This window comes from Littorina saxatilis, linkage group LG7 (assembly GCF_037325665.1).
Source record: "Littorina saxatilis isolate snail1 linkage group LG7, US_GU_Lsax_2.0, whole genome shotgun sequence".
Taxonomy (NCBI): domain Eukaryota; kingdom Metazoa; phylum Mollusca; class Gastropoda; order Littorinimorpha; family Littorinidae; genus Littorina; species Littorina saxatilis.
Genome location: NC_090251.1, coordinates 33,840,673 through 33,848,172, shown reverse-complemented (window position 1 = coordinate 33,848,172; position 7,500 = coordinate 33,840,673). Strand labels below are relative to the sequence as shown.

At 39.9% G+C, this 7,500-nt stretch overlaps 1 protein-coding gene across 1 annotated transcript in view; it reads left to right on the top strand.

Moving 5' to 3' along the window:
* The first annotated feature begins 4,987 nt into the window (after positions 1-4,987).
* LOC138971254 (uncharacterized) overlaps positions 4,988-7,500 on the top strand; it is a 48,838-nt gene continuing 46,325 nt past the window's right edge. Inside the window, exon 1 of the mRNA XM_070343955.1 lies at positions 4,988-5,311. The gene's annotated coding sequence lies outside the window, so the exon portion shown is untranslated. The remainder of the gene's footprint in view (positions 5,312-7,500) is intronic.

The window sequence follows — 7,500 nt, the reverse complement described above, 5'->3', positions numbered from 1 at the left end:
TCCCGAAGAAAGGTATGACCGAAGACGTCTCCGCACTGGAGCTTAGGCTTAATCAGCAGGTGTTTGTTTCTTTGGGTCTCTCAGATCAATAACGATTTCTTTCTTGAAGCAAAAAAAAAAAAGAAAAGAAAAGATGAAGTAAAACCTATTGAAGAAGAGGGAGAAGAAGAAGGTACAGTTGAACCTGCCCTGGAGACCACCTGTCCATAAAGACCACCTGTCCATCAAGACCACCCCAAAGGATCCCCGACGGGTTTTACGACTATATAAATCAACTGTCTAAAGAGACCACCTGTCTAAAGAGACCACTTTTGCGCAGTCCCTTGGGGGGTCTCTTTTCTTTAGACAGGTTCGACTGTAGGCGAAAAGCAAAGGCACAAGACACCGGTTTGAATAAATAAAAATCACCAGTATCTTTACCCCCCAAATATGTTCAAGAAAAGGTACCATAAAGACAAACAAACATGTGTCTGCTTTGTTACGTTATCTTGCTGCCAAAAATACTCTAGAAAGAAAAAAAAGAAAAAGAAAACAAAGTTCCTCTTCTGTAATGTGCTGAGTTCAATATCGGGTGCCTTTGCCTCTGAACTTTTCTACACAAAATGTTTAGTTTTCTCGTCCTAGCAGAACTTCATTCTTAGCGCAGTGGTTAGCGAACTGCTATAAGAGTCGTCAAGTCGTAGGTTCGAGCCCTGCCAGCGCGATATTTTCATTATTATGTTTTTGTTTTTTTTAACTTAGTTTTCTTTCTTTACTCTCCTTTCTTTTGTTTTATTTCACTCTATTCATATTTTTTCCGCAGCATTTTTGGTGATCAATTGCAACACTGAACAAAGCTCACGAGGCACTGATTTGGCATTGATCACTGCGGAATTCGTTCGCCAAACACAGAAGTAACATGAATCACTGGACCCGAGGCCACAAGCAACATTAGCGAACGAAATGTAGTACATTGAACCCCCCTTTTAAGACCTCCAATAATCTGAGAAATTCAGGTCTTAAAAAGGAGGGAGTCTTAAAATGGGGTTATGTTTACAGAGGTTATGAACAGAAAGTCTAAAAATGCAAGCCTTAAAAGGGGAGAGGTCTGAAATTAGGGGTGGGGTGGGGTGTCTTAAAAGGGAGGTTTAATTGTACATAACGCATTAACATGGGAACAAACCGTTAACAACAAAACTTAATGTTTTTTTGAATGTGGCAAAACATAAGTCAGAATTACTTCGACAAAACCTCGTGACACCAACGAACCGCATCTCTCGCAACGTCACTGAGTCGCTCATCAGTCATCGTGCTGTTGCCGAAATACGAGTTTTTCTGAGTCTAAGCCTGATCTAGATGGATATATTTTATCAGATGTTATCAAAATGCAAAAAGAGTTGACATAATGCCAAGGTATGTTTTATAACTGAAAACATTAACAGCTAGGGGGTTGAGAATAATCCAGTCAAAAGAGGCCTTCGTTTGTAGCGGAAGTCGCTTTTCTCGCCATTGTTTGTGCCCAACAAAGAGATTTTTGGTCCCCATTTCTCGCTTAAACTGTTTTTTAAAGACACAATGGGGAAAAGAATGATACTTTCGCAACGTACCTTTCCCTCCCGTCTCGTTAGGCAAATACACTAATCACCAAGAACAGTGCACAAAATTCAAGGAAGCTGTTGCAAGTTAGCAGACTTTGCAGACGGAAAGGACAGTGGCAGTGTGTGGAAATACTGACTCGCGAAAAAAGATATTATTTTCCTTTTTGAAATTGTATTTATTCCGTTAAGCTGTTTTTGGTGTTTAATTGACGTAATTACATGGCGGATTGTTGACAGAGATAGTTAATTTCGTACGATGTTTTAAAAAAATCAGAAATAGATATGCAAAACATGTGAATACAGCCCGTCAATTCTTCGGGTCTTTTTTTCAAGGCATATTAATTTTTCTAATTTTTTTTATTTTATTTACATCTATTTACAATGTATGAGATATATTTCGGCCAACATTCGTCGAATGTTAGTCATTAAGTCAGTAGCTATCGGGTAATAGTCAAAACCTATGGCAATGCTCATGTGCCTGACGAGGCAGAGGAACTGTAGTGGTGGTGATGGTGGTGGTGGTTCAAAATCAAAGCTACTTCGAGGCAGCGGCAGATCTTAACACTAACAGTTACAATAAATACACTTTATTGTCATTTAAAATTGATACATTAAAAAGGAAAATTGTCTTCGACGCGTCCAATCTGCCTTTCAACGATTGTAAAATACACATTGTAATCAGAATGATTAGGACATTCAAAAAGACAGAAGCACATAAAACACTTAAAGGTATTGTATTCACAGGCGCACCAATTGCAACTTACACTAACTCAGTTTGCTGTCAACACATATGATGGTACTAGATGAATACCCGCTTCGCCGGGTAGCCGGCTTCGCCGGGAAGAAGTAGAGCCGAATACCCGGCTTCGCCGCGTGAGTGGCGCACCGTACGCCGGCTTCGCCGGGTAGCCGGGTGAGTGGCGCACCGTACGCGATTGACGCCACACGAAGGAAAACTTAAAAAAAATAGTAACGGGAATATGGATTGAGCGTTGTGGACAGTGACCTTCTAAAAATAGTAACGGGAATATGGATTGACGCCACACGAAGGAAGGGAGATAAACGCAAAACACTGGAGAAGATAAGGAAGAGTTACTGGGAATGGATCTGGGAAGATGAACAGAAAAACCAAAATCGGTTCAGCGCTGCGCGCTGAGAGCACGTGTTGAAAATTCTCATCGACCAGGTTGTGTCCGGGGTCTACCTGAATATGCCCACCAAATTTGAAGCAGATCCATCGAGAACTTTGGCCGTGCATCGCGAACACACACACACACACACACACACACACACACACACACACACACACACACACACACACACACACACACACACACACACACACACACACACACACACACACACACACACACAGACAGACAGACACAGACAGACACAAGTCGTATATATATATACAGTAAAACCTGCATCTAGCGGACCCTTATTTCGGCGGACACCTTAGCATAACGGACAATTCAAGTGAGGACGGATGTATTTTACACTCAAAAACACCTTAAAAGAGCGAACACCTCAAAGGCGCGGACGCGGACACCCTTTTTTGGTCCCGATTGGGTTCGTTATTTGTCAACAACGGACAAACCCTTGAAGCAGACAGCTTTTAGCAGACGCTGGTCCGCCATCTTGGTTCTGCAAATACAATCTCGCTGGCGATGTGAACGCGCGAGAAGCTTATCTTGTAAGCCAATGACAGCACTTGAAAGAAGTTGATTTTTGTATGGTGCACGCTCATATATGTATAGATATATATAGATTACAGTACCGTCTTAAATGATCTCATTATTATTGATATGTATTGCAATCAAAATGTTGGAATATAATAGTTTAAACTCACTTTACTTGTGGAGTCCCTTATTTGTGGACATAACAAAATATAAGGCGTGAAATAAACACATACTCCAAACTTTTGAGTTTTGCTACAATACCACAATTTTTTGATCAATGGAAATACTTATATTTGCAGACAGTGTCACTTTAACAAACCAATATGCGAAGATTACAACAAAAAGTGGTTGTTGTGTTTTTCCTCTCTTATTACATATTATCATTTAGGAGGCGTTTTAAGTGGTACATGTACATCACACACACACAAAAGGTCATGGAAGTAAGTTAAACATGGAGAATGCTCCACTGCCGCATCTAATATAAACATTTCACAACGCACATGGGAACGCAGGTGCCAGAAATAACAAAACTATTAAGAACATAAAAAAGCAATCATGCAAGATTAACGACGGAAATTATTGCTCACTCACAAAACACCAATCACTATAAAGCATGACAGTATCACAATTCAGACTGTATCTTGGCATTTAGGCATTTAGGACAACGGCTGTAAGTGCTTTTGAAACATATCATGGTCCGAGTCCAAACTGCATTTTATGCATGTTGGTTATTACTCCTGGCGTACGCTAAAGATGTGGGTCACACCCGCACAGAGTTTAAACCACACAAGCCAAAAGCTTGCCTTACGTTGATTTGTGATGTGTTTGACTGAGTGCGTTTGAGTCGCATTTATTCATGTGTACTTTGTATTTGTTTATTTTTTGTACTTTGTTTATGTTTATTTACTTGTACTTTATTTGGATGTATTTATTTATTTATTCATGTATTTACTAATGCTCAGTTAACTATTAACTATAACCTACGAGTGAAATAATACTAATGTTGTGAGAGGTTACGCAATGTTCAACACGTGATCAAAAGTTACTGTGTGGAAGAAGGTACGAATAGTGAACACTATAACGAACAAGCCCCTCCCTCCTCTCCTCCCTTAACCATATGAAACACACCTTAAATCTCCACTCGTCTGCATTTTCATTCTTCCGCAGAATCAGAATAAAAGCATGTCAGATCTTCGATCACGTCTGTTGGGTGCAGTTTCGTTTGAGTTTGATTTGGCTGACAGGCGTCCGTCCGAGACAGAAAGTGCGCGTGCGCAATGGGTATTAGAACAAAAATTAGTTTCATGAAGTTGGCCTTGCAGACTGACAAGTCAGTGAAATCACACTTCTCACTGTACCATATATTATGATATACGACCAGCCGTTTTCTCAGTCAGGCAGATATCAAAGTTGATTGGTCATGACGAGTCACGTGACTGCAGCTTAACGAAACGTGTATGCCTTTCGCCAGAAAAATAATCGTCAATCATAGAAGGCATCCCACGTAGACTATACTGATGGGACATACTCCCACGACATAATCATATAGCTCCTCCCCATAGCCCCCCCCCCCTCCCCACCACCCCAACTTATCCCCTCTCTTCTCTTGTATCCAGTGAACATTGATCTTTGCCGATTTGCAGCGAGCGGCGACAACTCTTGTCGCGCGTCGAGTTCTCTGCCCACTCCATTCTCTTGACGTTTGGGTACACCGCGCTGCTTGGCGGCGAGCGAGGCTAATCGAAACTGGTAGCTGGTGAATATTGGTAGATATAAGCTGCTGTGAGAGGATGAAAATGAGGCTAGGGTATGGGGATTACAGCTGTTGAGTTACAGGAGTGTTAAGACAGTGGACAGTGGCTACGACACAAGTGTCCTATGTTGATATATTCTGCCACGCGATAACAAAGAAAAAAAAAAGTAGAAAAAGAAGAAGGACCCGTCAACTGAGGATAGATAAGTATCTGAACCATGTGCTGCTAATACCTCCGACGATAAAGAAAAGGAAAAAGAAAACTTCGACGAAAGTTTCTCAGAGGAAAAAAAATACTGGTAAAAACATTTGACATTTTTCTGATTGGTTCTTTTTGTATGCCTACTGTTAATTTCTGCCAGGATCTAATTTCTTACAAATGTCTTTTTGTTTTGTGTTTTTCTTATTTTATTTTGTTTTCGTAATAATGTTAAGGATGTGTCACTGGATTGACAAGTAATTGTTTTTGAAAGTTACTCGGTGGTCAGTTTTAAGATTGGGGATGGTGATCGTTAAACTTCAACACAATTCCTTATGAGATAATGTGAACTTGAATACACATTTTGAATAATCGGAAATGAAGGTTCCGTATTGTTTAACTTTCTACCGTTGCATCTGATTTTTCAAAACCGGAATGTTCTTGTTTCCTTGAGAGAAAAAAACAAACAAACACACAGTCGTACTTCTACGCACATGAAATCCTTGAAACCTGTAACTTTGGTCTGATAATCCTGTAAATCGCATTTATCCTTTTCAACTTTAAATGTTTTGTGTTTAAACTTGTTCTCTCTCGATAGTTTGCAAATATAAGACAAATTAGATGTTAGTGCTGATATCGAATGATAACACTGAAATCTGTCTTGCCTCTAGAACACATAAACTGAGTTCAACATGTATGCACTTATCAGTTCAGTTTTCCTCCCAATTACACACACTTATGAGCAGCATAACACACACAATGCAGTTGACGCTGTAGTTCCGGTACCTTTAATGTAATTGAGATAGATTTCCCTTTAAATGTTTTTTAGCATATTGTTTTCGAAGAGGTTAGAAATGTACAAGAAGCCATGAGGTACATTTATAGGTTTCTTTGTCCACAGCTAATTGGCAAGAGTGGATCTCTTGTGATCATATACAGAAAAGAAAGTAAGCAAATAAATGCGTAGGGTAATAACCGAGTAGGCGTCACAAACGTCAATATATGAACACGACCGAAGTGCTACATTATGACAGACAAGTATGTGAATGAATAAAAGGAGTGAGAACTGAGCAAAGGTATATCAAAACGTCAATATAGGAACGCGACCGAAGAGCTACATAATGTCAGAAAAAGCATGTGAATGGATACAAGGAGTCAGAACTGAGTAGGAGGTTTGAAAGACGTCAATATATTAACGCGACAGAAGAGCTACATAATGACAGAAAAAGCATGTGAATGGATACAAGGAGTCAGAACTGAGTAGGAGGTTTGAAAGACGTCAATATAGGAACGCGACCGAAGAGCTACATAATGTCAGAAAAAGCATGTGAATGGATACAAGGAGTCAGAACTGCGTAGGAGGTTTGAAAGACGTCAATATATTAACGCGACAGAAGAGCTACATAATGACAGAAAATGTTGTGAAGAAATAACTAAGGTAATAAGAAATTCCTCCGAGGTAGGAAAAACACCCCCGTTGGTCAAAGGGAAATAACCATTCTCACTGCCACCAACTGAGAAGGTTATTTCCCTTTGACCATTAATATGTCCCGCTATAAGTCCTTGTAGAATCTTAATCCACCAATAACTCCCTAACCGTGTGTTTGACTGGTCCCAATTTTTGTAAGGACCGTCTCAGGAATGTATAGAACCTGTTCACCAAGTTTGGTGACGATCGGTCCGTTCATTCTTGAGATCTATATGCGAACACAAACACACACCCAAACAAACAAACAAACACATCGAGCGAAACTATACACACCCCTATACCGGGGGTGTAATAACCGAATCGATGCAATAGACACCGATATATATATATATATATGAACACGAAAAGGTGGATCTCTTGTGTCGACTTAATGAGAGCGTATCATGTGAAATAACTGGTGGGGAAGTAACCGACGGGGTCATCAACATCAATAAATTAACACGAGAAAGCAGCCCTCCCGTGTTGGTTTAAACAGTTTTTTTATTCAGTTGCATAAATACAAAGCCGTAATTGAAAGTTGTAATTAAGGGAGCACAACAAGATAAACTTATAAATGTGCTCTTAGAAACAAACGAGTAATGTGGCGGACAATATTGTGTTCACATAATGACGGTGAAGTTCAAGTGAATGAATTAGTATATGGGGGGAAAATCTAATGAGCAATCAAGCATAAGGGAAAGAGAGGAAAAGGATGCACGTATACTATTGTAAATTTCAGAGAGCAGCCCTCCCGTGTTCACATAATTACAGGGAAGTTCAAGTGAATTAATTAGTAGGGGAATAACCTAATGAGCAATCAA